Below are 15,267 nucleotides of genomic sequence, written 5' to 3'. Positions count from 1 at the left end.
TGGGTTTTTTTGTACCCAGTCACAGACCCTGCCTCCCCACAGTCAGGCTTCTTGCTGATGGTAGCATCTCATGGGCTATGTGCTAGGCCTTGTACCACCTCTGATTCTTACACTCACATCAGTTCCCCTTTTCAATGACTGCATAAAATGCCTTGAAGAAAAGCAGATTATGGAGTGTAGTCTATGAAACAACAAAAAAATGTGTAGCTGCAGTTATAGAGAAAGAGGATAGTCTTCTCATCAATGTTATTCATTGCCTGAGGCCTAATGTAAAATGAGGGGTAGTACTATGATTAGTGAGTGAGTACTCAGACCTGTTACCTTTTCTTCTTCAATTCTATCTACTGCATAGATCTTCTGTTGAAGAGTTTTCTGAGTAATTATGAGCAAACACAAAAATTCTCAGTCCAATATCCCTTCCCCTTCCCCTGAAATTCATAGGAAATGGTCCTTTGATGACCTTTGCATGTAATGTTATAATGATAGCTTCATAGCTGCAGATATCCCCAAGTACACAGTAGGCTTACAAAACTATTAAAACTTTTCAGAACTCTTTTCTTGCTGAATAATCATGGTTCTTGGCCCTAGATATTACATCCAGGAAGGAAAAAGGGGTCAGTAAAAGCAGCTGAACTCCAAAACCAGATCCCTATCTATAGAACTCATCTTTCAGGCTACAGTCCTACCATGCTGAGAGAAGAGCAAGGTAGCTCTGGTTTTAGCTTTTAGTTTTCTTTTGGCTGGCAACTTCTGAAATACCTGTTTCATTCCTTCTGCAGAAAACACCCCTTTGGTCTCCAAAGAGTACTCCAGTCTAATCAAAGTAATTTCATCCTATTTCCTACATTCTTCCCAAAGTCCAAACTTGCTACTCCTGTTTCCTATATGGTTGAATCAAGCAGGAAAATGGAATTAAATAAAAATTAAACCAATGGAAATAGGCAATCTGTAACTACATTCAGAAAAAAGCTTATGCCTACATGATTCATACTATTAATTCTTGAAAATAAAAAGCATATTCATCCTTGACACTTTCTGAACCTGTTTCTTCCTAAAATGAAGTACTTCAGCTGTATCCTATCGAGTAGAATTTGAGTAACGACTGCATTTTATGTCATCCCGTCTGATCTCTCCTCCTTTCATAGTAGCCACTACACGGCTACATGTTGTCACTGGTAAACTTTCATAACAGACCTCCTGAAGTCAGTGGCAGCTTTGGTGACACCTGAAGTCATGCCAGGTATTCACCATCTCTGTTAGCCCACTCACTCCACTCCCATGTGTATTTTCTGACTACTTTTTTTAGACAATTTCTTTCAGAGTTTCTTGCAGGACTTTCTAGGATGGTATGTAAAATTCCAAAGCTGTTTGGAAAGCCAAACCCTCAAAATACCAAACTCCCTTTTCAACTGCCAATATTTTTATGGGAGTAACAGAACTGCCACTGGTCTGGGTCAGAGATGGCTGTGACAGCGTGTGAAGCTTTTTCCTGCTTCTCTATCACAGAGTTCTCTTACATGGATTATACTAATTTCTTCTGCTCCAGGACTGGCAGCTGCTAACAACTATGGTCTGCTAGACTTTAAAGTTTGTAGCAATAATCTTCCTAATAAAACAGCAAACAGCTCATGATCTATAGCTATCTATAATCCTATATAATAATTTCTCCGTTCCCTGAGAAAACAGTTGTAGATGCATTCTTTGGAAAGCTACTGGAGTATCTAAAAGACCTCTTCTTCCCTCTCCAAGCCAATTCTGAAAAACGCTTTCTTGGGAAGCCCACAGTTGTATTAAAAAAACAATTCCATTATTCTGAAAGGCAATGCCTTCCAAACACATCTGTTATTCAGAAAACAAAATACAGATTATTTACGACTGGTTAGTGGACTACAATTTTAGAATCAAGCAAGCAATTTAACTGATTTCAGCTATTTATCCAGAATTCAGAGCATGTGCTTAGTCTCATAGCCATTACCTGCATGATATTACTGACAGCAGTTGGGATTACTCATGCCAGAAGCTTGCTTTTTTCTTATTCTTTTTTTTTTTTTTTTCCTTCCCCCACTCCCCATCCCCACCTCACCCCCCTTTATTTTGCCCAAAGCATCACTCTACTTTCTGTAGTTTTGAATGCTTGGGAAGATCCTTTGAAAATATACTTTCTATTAAATTTACTCGTTTTGCTGACATTACTGCTAGGTTGATACAGAAAGGCAACATCAGTAAAAGCACAGGTTTAGGGAAGAACAACTGCTTTCTATTTCACTCAGACAATTCATGACTTTGCAGATTATCCTGTTGGAAAAATAGGTGCAAAGCTGGATAGGAGCTTAGTGACTGACGTGCTTCTAACAGCCTCAGCCAGCCAGCTTCAACTGAAGCAGCTGAGATTTGTTCAAGTTCTCAACAAAATTGAGTTTGCTTTATCATATCCTTGCCCAGCAGGGAGAGAAAAAGTTCCCAGGCAAGCTAAATGTTAAATAAGGCATTTGTAGATATTGACGCTATCTGGTTACCCAATTTCAGACAGGATGCCAAGGCTTCATAGAGTGATAGAGAGGTCTGTATACTGCTGGAAACAGTTTCTCAGACAGGTAGTCAAAGCGTCATCTCACAGGACAATTTTGACCTTGTGGTGATTCAGGATGAGCTAGTTGTGCTTGATTTCTTGTCAGCATCCTGATGTCTTAATACTGGAGGCAATATTGGAATCGGCCACTGGAAGAAGCTAAAAACAGGTGTCATTTTACTTCTGGAAGCTGCCCCAGTAAAGACTCATCGCTTACTCTCCCAATGGTAACTTTTGAAAAATACAGGTGAGGCCTGTAACTGAGCTGCTGATCTCTGTGTAGCAATGAGGTAGAGATAGAAGTGACTGTGCAGGCAGAGGAGCTGAATATCTTTTTAAATCTCGGAAAAAGTCAGTGGGAAGGGAAGAGAAGGAAAGGAAACGTGAAGCCTTAACTTCATGTTTACTCCAGATTGCCACAGTAGGAACCTGAGTGTGTCTTCTTAGCTGTGTCTCACAGATGACCTGCTCTTGTCCAGCTTTCACAGAGTTCTTACTAATGAATCAAGTCATCTTATTTCCCTCTAGAAATCAGACTGGGACACCTAACAATTCTGCCTATTCAGGTCATGGCTGAAATACGACTTGTGATAATGCCTGTAGACATGCAGACCTGTTCCAGGTCTAAAGGAAGAAGCATGAATCACACCTCTATCTTTGAATTTCTAAGAGGTTCAGACACAACTATGGATAAGCTTCGTGTAATCAGATGTCTCTTCTACCACTCATACCTTCTGGCAGAAAAGACCACATGTGGACACTCTTAGCCTCACTAGAAAAACGTCCTTAGCCAAGTTAATCCTTACAGGCTGCCAAATATACAAATCCCACACTCCCAAATGTACAAATCCTGCTCAGACAGAAAATGCAATTAATGGGGAAGCATCACAGACAGAAGACAGAGAAGAGAAGGTCAGCCAACACAGACACCCCTGCTGGAAGGCTTCACCAACGCGCTGTTCATGTGCTCTTGAGTATCCTGCTTTGACAGAGGCAAACACCGCTTTGTAAGAACTGAGTTTACACTGATGCTAAAGAGGCAGAAAAAAAGATCCAAGTTCTAATTTACATTTCAAACACTCATTTTGCTTTTCTAAATGGTTTGAATCTAATTTGCTAATGACATCATAATTTATGAACCATGTCATTAAAAGACAACACTTTAGCTGTGGATGACATTGTTTATCCTCTAGGGGAACATTTGCTGCATTAGACATAATATACATAGCCAAGGTGTTTATGAAATGAGTACCAATTTTGTCTTCACTTTCAAGAACATTTACTGGTTCAAATTTACAGATTGGTGTCCTGAGTGTGAAAACAGTAGTTTGCATGTCACATGATATATCAGTCTGCTTTTATACCAGTGTATGAGCACAACAGTTGTGAATAAACTCCAGATTTACAACACTGCTGAGGTCTTCTACAAAGGGATACATATAAAGCTGTCACTTCCCTGGCTATGCTTTCTGAAGTTAGAGAATTTTGACACAGAATATTGCTAAATCTAAGAAAGTGCTGGCTTTTCTGTCAACTGGGAGAGAGACAGGGCATAGCCCCAAAAAGAAAAAGCTTTCCTGGAACTGAATTTTAAGTATTCACTGCAATCCCTTGCCTTCAGCAGCAGCCACAACTGGCAGTCTTAGGGGTTACTTTTTCTCACTTGTCAGGTTGATGGAAGGAAAGATGTGAAGGAATAGATCTGTAAAAAGTGAGTTCCCTAGAAGCTGAAGTGCCAATGAAATCACAAGAATGCTAATGTTTAAAGAAGCCTGAACATTTTGTAACAGACCAGTACATGGACTTTATCAATCTGATGGTTTAATGAGGAGAAGAATGCCACCGTTTGCCAAGCCAAAATTTCTCTATTGCTAAGAATACCATTGACATATCCCTAGATACAACCAGAGAAACATCTGCTCTGTTTCTATTTTGCCTCTGCTTCTGCTAGAAACTGAGGCCATATTTTAAGATATGTAAAAAATGACATAAAAATAAATCAGTTTCCAGGTAGCGTTTGTGGGATTTGATTTAAATCCACCAAAGTCTATTTTGAATTGAAAACCAATTATCAGTGTAAGGCTTTTGGGCCTGTAATAAGGATTATCTAGAATTTAATGGATTAAATAATATAAATGGGATTCTGTAATCTGTTTCACCATCCAAATCATTACGTTGTCAACCAAAACTCTGTGAGATGTGCTATCTAAACCAGTATGTAATTAAGGTATTCTTCCAGACATAGTGAAAATATGTCATCCAGCAAAGTAAAAGCAATCTAAACTCCAAAGAAACAATAAAGTTTCAATGCTGTTACAATTACACTAAGCATTTCAGCATATAAAACACAATATCAAATCATATTCCTGAAAGCATTTCCCAGCAAAATGGTGATTAACACATTTGAACCCTTGAGGTATTTATCCCAGGTTCCTTTGCTTGCAGTCACAAATTTAATTCCTTTTCATAGATCACAGAATGATTTGGGTTGGAAGGGACCTTTAAAGGTCATCTAGTCCAACCCCCTGCCATCGTCAGGGATATCTTCAACTTGATCAGGTTGCTCAGAGACCTGCTCTGTTTATTCAGAGCAATTTAAATATCCCAGACTGTTTCCACTTTTTCTGACATGTTACAGTGCTTCATATCAATGGGTGATAAAATCAAAACCCAGTAAAATATGTGACAGCAATGTACTAAGAAGAAATACTTACAGTTAACGATTAGCAGTCTTGCTTCATAGGAAATACAGAGAACACAAATGGCAAGTGGAAAACATGTCATCAGCATCAGTTTCTGATGAATTAAATATTGAGAAGTGACAGCAGTATGAGCAAATTGTCATTCCAGACAACTGCATTTCCATGCATTATGTATATTCTATGTATTTTGTAAGAAGTTCTTGTTTTAAAACAGTTTGTGTAGTCTTCAGGGCTTAGGGGGTTGCTTACACTTGTAAAAAATCTTTAAAGCACTACTTTTTTCCACTAGCTTAACCCTATGAAGTCTTAAAACAACACTGAAAAGTTCTCCAATGGCTAAAAGCTCCTTTCCCAAAAGTGAACAAGGTGTTTAAAATCCTCAGCTTTTCATGTCAGGCCACTTGGTTCCTCTTTTAGTAAAGGGAATTCAATGCTCAGAACCTCTGAACATCTGACTTGCAAATGTAAAGGTGTATTTGGCCTGGCTGAGGTGGAGTCAATTTTCCCCGCCGCAGCCCTCGTAGGGCCGTGCTCGTACTGGTAGCTAGAAGGGTGCTGATAACACAGCGGTGTTCTGACCACTGCTGGGCAGCGTCCCACAGCAGCAGGGCTGTTCTCTGACCTTCCCCCCTTCACCAGTGGGCTGGGGGTGGGCAAGATCTCGGGAGGGGACATAGCCAGGACAGATGACCTAAGCTGACCAAAAGGATTTTCCATACCATATGACATCTGCTCAGCAATATATCTAACAGAAAGGAGGGGGTGGTGTTTTCCAGAGCAACCAGTAGGCAAACTGAAGCTCTGCTTTGCAGGAAGTGGCTGGACATTGCCTGATGATGGGAAGTAAAGAATAAATATTTTGTTTTCCTTCATTTCCATGTGTGGCCTTTGCTTTTGCTTTATTAAACTTCCTTTATCTTGACCCATGATTATTTTCTTCATCTTATTTTCTGCCCCCATGCTGCTTAGGAGTGAGTGATAGATCAACTTGGTGGGCACTTACTGTTCAGCCAAGGCCAAGCCACCACAACAGGGTCCCACTGCCATCAGTGCAGCTCTCCAAAACTGAGGATCAGTATTATTTCCAAATCATCTAGAATTCCTTTCTCAAAAATAACACACTCTCATTACCACTCATTACCAGCACTACAAAAAAATGTATGATGAAACATAAGGGTGACTGCTGTAAGAAGTTACTGGGCACAAACCGTTGAATTTACAAAGCTCTCGAGAGTAGGATTTTTATAAAATAAATCACTTAAAATAGGGAGAATCAATTTAGAATATATAAAGGAGAGGGAAAGAATAATAGCTTCAATGGCATTCATTTGAATGTTGCAAAACCCACTCAAACACCACTAAAATGTCAATACATGCAGAGTTATTGTATTATGCTAGTCAGGATACTACTTTTTCTTTCAAGTGAGAGAAACCGTCATACTTTCCTAGATACTGTGACATAGAAATTCTTAATGAGGATCACTGTACTATGGAACACTGTTCAAATAAGACATACTAAGGAAAACCACCAACTATTTATACTTGCCTACAGTTGAGCACTTACTGCTCATCCTGTAAGCAGCACTAGCAGCTTTTCCTAGATCCTTACATAATCTTGGCAGAGTTCCTTCAGCTACTGCACACACTGAGTATACAAAAATTTATACAAAATTGTTTCATATAGACAGAGGATCATGTTATGTATATCTCAGAAATTTGGTATCCGACTGGCAACATCTCCAGGAAGAAAATTGCAGCTATAATAAAATATTTTTTTTACTTCAATGTATATTTTCATAATGACCTGAAACATGCAACAAATAGGGTGGTATCTAAGTCAAGTGTATGCAGGCAACAGCATATGCATAAGTACAAAATCTCAAAGTTACAAGGAAATATGCAGGTGAAGAACTGGGCCCTAATCTTTGCAGATAGCTTAAGGTATCTTTCTTACATAGTGTACTCTGTAAGATAGTAAATTAATCCATCTTTCAAGTAACACTGCATCTTACTGATTAGAAACCTACTAGATATGTGGGGTCCTTGACCTGACACTACTTTTAGCAAGCTAATAACAATGCTGAACTTCAGGGACACTGAAATTAAACATAACTGTTTTCTCTGTATCTTCTAAGCCATATTTCCTATACTAATGAAGCTAACTTTGGACTTCTGTCAGCACAGCAGGCTTTGGAGTGAGTTGAAGAGACAAGTACTTTTTATCCTCACCTTTCACTCAACAAACCATCAATATCTTTTAGTCCATGTAAAGCCATCCTTGAAGCAGCCTTCTCCCTGGTTCTAAATACTCAGGTATTTTCTAAAATTATCACTTTTCACATAAAAGCTCTCTAAACATCTGACTGCTTTCCTTTTGACTTGTATCAGAAAAACTCATGTCATTGTCACTTTCTTCTTGAACAGCTGCAGGCCCCACTTTTCCTCTTGACTACTACAATTTTATCTGGTATTTGGCAGGTGGTGACCAATCCCATTCACATGCCTTCTCAATGCTGAGTACGTTAGCCACCTTCTGAGAGTTACCTCTGAGTTGCTGTTTACCTTCTAAACAATAAGCTTGCTCTGTTTCACTCTTACTATTTCCTTCTTCCCTTACCTTTCCCTTGCTCCCCCTCCCCCTCCAACAGCTATATTAATAATTATAAATCTCACATGAAAAGAGGAAAGCCAGATCAATTCTTCACCACAGTCATGTGACAGGATGTTGCTTCACAACTTTTCAACTTTCCATTTGTGTTTTTAAGGAAGGAAATCTCTCTTTTTTTTCTCTTAAGAGCTCAGAGCCACAGGCTGTATATCCTGATTCACACCTCTGGGTATTATCAGGCTAGAAGTATGAACTAGTGGAACTTAAAGTTATTGACAAAGGCATGCTTTCAAACACCTATGTACTTACCTTTAGGCGTGAGTAGTTCTATGGAAGAATGACCACAGCCATAGTAAAGAGATGTGCAAAAGTGTTTGGAGAACCAGAATCTTTATTGTAAGGAATAACTAAGGAAAGGAAAAAACCCACAGATTTTTAAGATACTATGAACTTTCAGCTTTTTTAGCAAGTTTTAGCTTTTTTTTTGCCTTGAAAACAAAGAAATCTGACTGTATGCTTCCCTACACAGCTAGGCTTTAGTCTTTACTGCTCGTTTTTTTTCTTTTCCCCTAAGGAAACTTATGCAACTGCAGACATTATGAAAAACAGAATTCAAATGAATGACTATGTGCTAAATGCTTACTGCAGTGAGATGTGCCATTACAGATAGCTCTGATATCCTGTAAACAAATGTGCTCAAAGCAAAAATGGTTCTCGCTCCAGCTGCACTATTTTGAAAACACGTTACTGGTATCACCTAAATAAATGCTTTGACCATTAGAGTGGAAAGGATGACACTTCAAATTGTGTTTGGATACAAAATTTAAAAACCTTAAAAACTATTCACCAAAAGGAAGACACTTATCCGGTGCATAGGACACATTTATTTTGCGTAAGTGCACCAGATGACAGGAGAAGTCTAAGCCATTTCACAAGTGATTTAATAGAAGAGACAGCACATATGATACACTCCATCTTTCTGAAGTCATGCAAAGGAAAAGACAAAAAAACACAAACAAAACTCCCTATAAACCTCTTTCTTCATTATTCATGAAGGCCATATATAGTAACTTACAATTTGTGGACCTTAAGTTGTTTTTTTTTAACTGTGGTCTCTTAGAATTATATGCAATCACAATGGCCCTGATATTTTATAGCTTTGAACCATTTCATAATTCAGACAATGTATATGATGAAGTCGTGTCATTTCTTGGTAATTATGGGATTAAGTTTGGCTTTAAACATATGACTTTACTCTGCCAGTGATACATTAAAAACCCCAAACAAGTAATACGATGGCATTGTGAAACGATATGGACAAAGATCAAGCCTAGGAAAGATGACACATTTCAAAGTGAGGAAATAAAAATAAAAGCTCAGTTATAGCACCCTTATAGAACACAGTGCTTACTCCAGGTTTTATCCTGGCAGCTGTCAAGCAGTTAACATTGATGAAAGTGTGTACAGAACCATAAAGCATTATTATTACGTATGTCATGCCCAGAATTCTTTTTACCTGTATAACATGATATACTAGAGCAATTTGGATATGAAATATTTCTGTATCAATACAATAAATCATAGCTCACTAAAATGCCATAGTGCTGAAAGGAAGTGCTAGAATTACTGCCAATGCTAGTACTACTGGAAATCAGAATCTGTCAGATGCTATACGCTTAATATATCTCTCTTCTGTACCCATTTTAAATTGTAAAAAGCCCATCAGAAGCAATAAAACACCTCATTACAGATACTATTACTTAAATTGAAGACTGTCAAACAGTGGCAAATTATTATTTTAAAGGCTTGATTACTTCAGAAGACAAAAAGCACCAAAATAATGCATGTCTGCTAGCTCAAAAATGCAAAATGTCCTGTGCACCATTATTACAAACACAAGATAGTTTGAACATACTTTTTGAATGGGCTATGTAACTTTTGTCATAATAGCCTCATGCCACTTGATCAATTAAAAAAAAAAAAGTAAGAAATGACAAAATGTGCTTATCTGTAACTTCTACTCACATTAAGGATAAAGGCAATACTTCACTAAAAACTACACAGCCAGATGACGCCTGCTTTAATATTTGACCCATGTGGAAAGATTGAAGGAATTGGGGTTGTTTAGTCTACAGAAAAGAAAACTGAGGGGGGAAATGATAACAGTCTTCAAATCAGCAGAACCAAAGAGGTGAACAAATTGTTCATGGCTAGGGAGGATGAAACAGGAAAGAATGATCTTCTGTTCTAGACCTTCTTCTGAATTTTGGGTTTTTTTTTCATATAGAGGAACCATCCCTGTGCAAAGCCATAGGGAATTCAGTGTAGTTCTCAGCAGCCTGTACTGTTTGTCTGTGTAGAGAGTTTGTGGGGATCTCCAAAATCTTCAAGATAGTTGTGAATAATTAAAGCAGAATAATAAAGAGGTCATAACAGATTATTACATATTATTCGCTAACTTTATTGGAAGGATATCTTTCTTTTCACAGTTAGTACAAAGCCTAACATTTGTCTGGCTTTTGTGTACTTTCAGTTTGAAAGTCATGACATCAAATTCCTACAAAAAGAGAATGTATTTCTTTAAGTGTCAGGAAGAGATTTTCTGTATAAAATTGCGTTTTTATTGAACATACTAAGTTTCTGCCTCTTTTCAAGATTTCCTCTTTAAACATTGTTTTATCTTCTTCAATGATTATTTAGCAGCATCACTAACGTGCATAAAGTTTCCAAGATAATGTAAACCAGATCCTGTCTCATCTTGCTGTTTTTAAATCTCTTCAGTGTTGTTAACCACTCGTTTCATTCTTCCTGCCTCATACTGCCATCTTGTATGTGGATGAAACATATTTACACTTAAATAAACAGGGAAGTCATCCTTGCAAACACCATAATTTTTATCGAAAGAGAGTGAAAAGGAACTCTGGGGAGTACTGTGGATTATATTGTTCAGCGTACCTACACTGAATAAGCCCTTCTGTATTAAGGAGTATTAAATTAAGGAGCTGCCCAGCCAGACCATCTTTTCTTGCCTTCCTAGCTCATTGCTTGTTCCTCTGCACGTCATGATTTGAACCACTGTACTACTCTGACTGAATTGCTCTGAGAAAATACAGTCTCATTAGCCAATACTTGTCTTTTTTCAAATTCAAAACTTAGTTATGGCTTCACCTTTTCCCACACTTCTGTCAACATTCACCTGGTGACTCGCATGCATCTGGAGCATCAAAAATGCTCTGTTCCACATTTCCACTCACCCCAACCCTAAAAATAATACCTTCAGAGTACTGAAGAATTTTAACATGCCCTCATATATGCTCCAAGAAGAACCTTTTACCATTTTCATCATATTCCTCTGAACACACCACAGTCTGTAACATTTATTGTTTAGTGTAAGCATAATGACTACAACTTCAGAGCAGACAAATACTGAATAAGGTAGCTGTAATAAGGATTGATTGTAGTGATAAAGAGAGACGGAAATTGAAGTTTTCACCTTCTGGACTTTAACTATTGATATTTATGTGATGAGGTACTTATGTAGGCTGCAAAATATTTCTGTGAGTATTTAGTTAAAATCCCTAACTATTTTCTAACATATTTATACAATAATACAGTCCTTTTAAAGTTTATACCCAACTATTGCAACAAATCAGTATATCTTTGAATTTTGCTATATTTCTGCAGTAAATCTTAACTCCAGAGCTAGTTAAACACCATTATTATGTGGTGATGCAATTCAAGGAAGGCAGCTGAATCATAATTTTAAATTCTCAGTACCTTATCAAACCTGCAGAGAAAATAAACACATACTCAGTTTACTCTGAATAAACTCTCATAGTCACATACTGAAGTACACTGATGTATCAAAGAATCTAGCATAAGAGACAGCAGAGTTTTGTGCCTGCTTTGGTATTTAAAGAAGAACGTGAGTGTGAAATATAGCAACCATAAACAATGGGACCAAAGCAGCACTTTATAGACATGTGAACTAGTTTTGTTTCAGCACTAAGATGAACAGATCTAATTAGGTACAGGGAAACTGGGTAAAAGTCTTGAACCGTGCCCTGAAGCCCCATAGCCCTCAGTGCTGACAGTGAGTCCACACAGGCAGGGCTTTGGTAAAGTCCTGTTTTACACAATGCCAACACATAGGCACGATCTCAAAAGTCAAGCCCTAGATTAGTCCAGGTGGTTCTTTGACTAAGGAGCTAAACCACAAATATTTTACACCTCTTGAGGAAAGGGGATCTATTGGTGTCAGTTATCAATTAAGCAAGATGATAATTCAGTGTTTCTGCTCATGTGCTATATAATGTGGAATCAGTAGCCACGACTCTGCTGTGCCTGGGAAATGAGTTTCTACTGCAGTTGCCTGATGAGAAAACTCACTGCACTAAGATGCACTAGTGTAGGCAGCATGTGCAGCAGAATGAAAAACAGCAGAAAAGTGACATCCCCTGCAAAAAACTGTCTATGACTAATCTATAATCAAAGGTGTGCAGTAGGGTATGTCTGTGGTATGTTTTAGTTTGGATCAGGAATGCACTTTTGAAGTGGATCTTTCCAACAACTCCACTTACTGTGCTTTGATTCTCAATGCACAGACATCTTGTCATGCACAAACCCAGTACCTGTCAGATGAAACTAAACCAGAAGATGTGTTCCAGAAGCATGCCCAGCACTCTTCAACTGCTAGTGGCCATCTGATCAGCTGGACAGACCACCTGAAAAGCACACAGTGCGGATATCAGCTGCTCATGGCTTGGGTGGGCGTATTCTTTGCTGGGTAAAACACTGGCTGGATGGCTGGACCTGAAGAGTTGTGGGGAATGGAGTTGCATCCAGTTGGTGGCTGGTCACAAGTGGTGTTCCCCAGGGCTCAGTGCTGGGTCCTGTTCCTGTTTAATGTCTTTATCAATGATCTGGAACGAGGGGATCAAGTGCACCCTCAGTAAGTTTGCAGACAACACTAGGCTTGGAGGCAGTGTTGGCCTGCCTGAGGGCAGGAGGCTCTGCAGAGAGATCTGGGCAGGCTGGAGCGATGGGCCCAGGCCAGTTGTATGAGGTTCAACAAGGCCAAGTGGTGGGTCCTGCACCTGAGTCAAAAGAACCCCATGCAATGCTACAGGCTTGAGGAAAAGCGGCTGGAAAGCTGCCTGGAGGGAAAGGACCTGGGGGTGTTGGTTGCAGCTGGCTGGGTGTGAGCTGGCACAGTGCTTAGGTAGCCAAAGTGGTCAACAGCATCCTGACTTGTATCAGAAATAGTGTGGCCATGTCCTGGTTTTGGCTGGGACAGAGTTTATCTTCTTCTTAGTAGCTGGTGCAGTGCTGTGTTTTGGCTTTGATGTGAGAGCACTGCTGACAGCACACTGATGGTTTTAGTTGTTGCTGGGTGATGTTTATACCCAGTCAAGGACCTTTCATTTTCTTGGGCCCTGCCAGTGAGAGGGCTGGGGGTGCATGGGAAACTGGGAGGGGACACAGCCAGGACAGCTGACCTGAACTAGCCGAAGGGATATTCCATATGACATCATGCTGAGCATATATAAGCTGGAGGAAGAAGAAGGAGGGGGGCACATTCAGCATTATGGCATTTGTCTTCCCAAGTAATCATTACATGTGGTGGTGCCCTGCTTTCCTGGGGATGGCTGAAGCCTGCCAATGAGAAGCGGTGAATTAATTCCTTGTTTTGCTTTGCTTGTGTGTGTGGCTTTTGCTTTACCTTTTAAACTGCCTTTATCTCAACCCACGAGTTTTCTCATTTTGCCAATTCTCTCTCCCTGCTGTGGGGGGAGTGAGTGAGCAGCTGCGTGGTGCTTAGTCACCAGCTGGGTTTAAATGACAGGCCAGCAGGACCAGGGCAGTGACCGTCCCCCTGCACTGGGCACTGCTGAGGCCGCCCCTCGAACCCTGTGTTCAGGTCTGGGCCCCTCTCTGCAAGGGGGACATTGAGGGGCTGCAGCGTGTCCAGAGACGGGCAGCGGGGCTGGGGAAGGGGCTGGGGCACAGGTCTGATGAGGAGCAGCTGAGGGGGCTGGGGGACTGGAGAGAAGGTGGCTGAGGGGAGACCTTATCGCTCCCTACAGCTCCCTGCAAAGAGGCTGTAGCAAGGTGGGTTGTTGGCCTCTTCTCCCAGGTAACAAGCAACAGGACAAGAGGGAATGGCCTCAAATTGCACCAGGGGAGGTATAGGCTGGATATTAGGAAAAACTTCTTCACTGGAAGGGTTGTCAAGCATTGGAACAGGCTGCCCAGGGAAGCAGCTGAGTCACTGTCCCTGGAGGTATTGATAAGACACATAAATGTGGCACTTAGGGACACGGTTTAGTGGTGGACTCGGCAGTGTTAGGTTTGCTGTTGGATAGGATGATCTCAAAGGGCATTTCCAACCTAAATGATTCTATGATTCTATAACTATATATAGTTATATATATAGTGTCTACTACTATATGTGTGTATATATATATGTCTACTACTTGCTAACGGAGGCACAGTCTCAAGGTGAGAGGCTCAGTGGCAATGACAGCGTAGATGTGGCAGTGCAGTGCTTATTCTCCCTCAGGCACTCCACCTGCGCTCTGGGCTGTCTTTGCAACAAACACCAAAGTCTCAGTGTAGGTGCTGCTCTACATACCCAGAATCACAGGGCTGCTGTGTTTAATCCTGAGTGTTTACATAAACTACTGTCAGCATCCTGCTTGCAGTGTATCAGTATCTGCTAATTATTCCTCTTTCATATGCTGGCACTTGGGAATTCAGGAATCTCACTGTGTGTTAGAATTTGCAAATTTTCTACGGACTTTAGCAGCACCACCATTTGGGACAGGTCCTGAATGCAAATGATTTTTGAGCAGAGAAGGTAATAGGTCAGTGTCAAAGGTAAAGCAATTAGCTAGACTGGGATCTCTCTTCCCTGCCTTGGTAGGTAATGGCTGGGGAAAGACATCTGTGTTTGATGAATCAGTTTGATGCAGCTCCTTATTGTTCAGAGCCCAGGGTGCTGACACGCGTGCCAAGCAATGCACCTGTACAGCTTACACAAAGGAAACTAGAATTATTGCAAGTGCCTTATAGCCTCGTGTTTCTAGCCAGCACATTAAATATGCCAAAGCTGAAAGACCAACAATCCACTTTCAGAACCCCCTGAACATCTACTGTTTCGGCTACTTCACTCACTTGTGGGATCTTCAAGGAACTCTGCCATGCACACGGACCGGGCTGAAGTCCTAAGCAGGGATACCGAGCCCCTCACAGGCAAGTCTAGCCCTTGTCTGGCGAGGCTGCGCCACTGGGGGGGCCACGCTGCTCCCCGCCCGCGCCCCTCCAAGAGGAACGGGCACCATGACCGCCGCCCCCCACCCCCCGGCATTTGTAACCACCCCAAACGT

The sequence above is a fragment of the Falco naumanni genome, chromosome Z (assembly GCF_017639655.2).
Source record: "Falco naumanni isolate bFalNau1 chromosome Z, bFalNau1.pat, whole genome shotgun sequence".
NCBI lineage: Eukaryota > Metazoa > Chordata > Aves > Falconiformes > Falconidae > Falco > Falco naumanni.
This window is presented reverse-complemented; position numbering follows the sequence as displayed.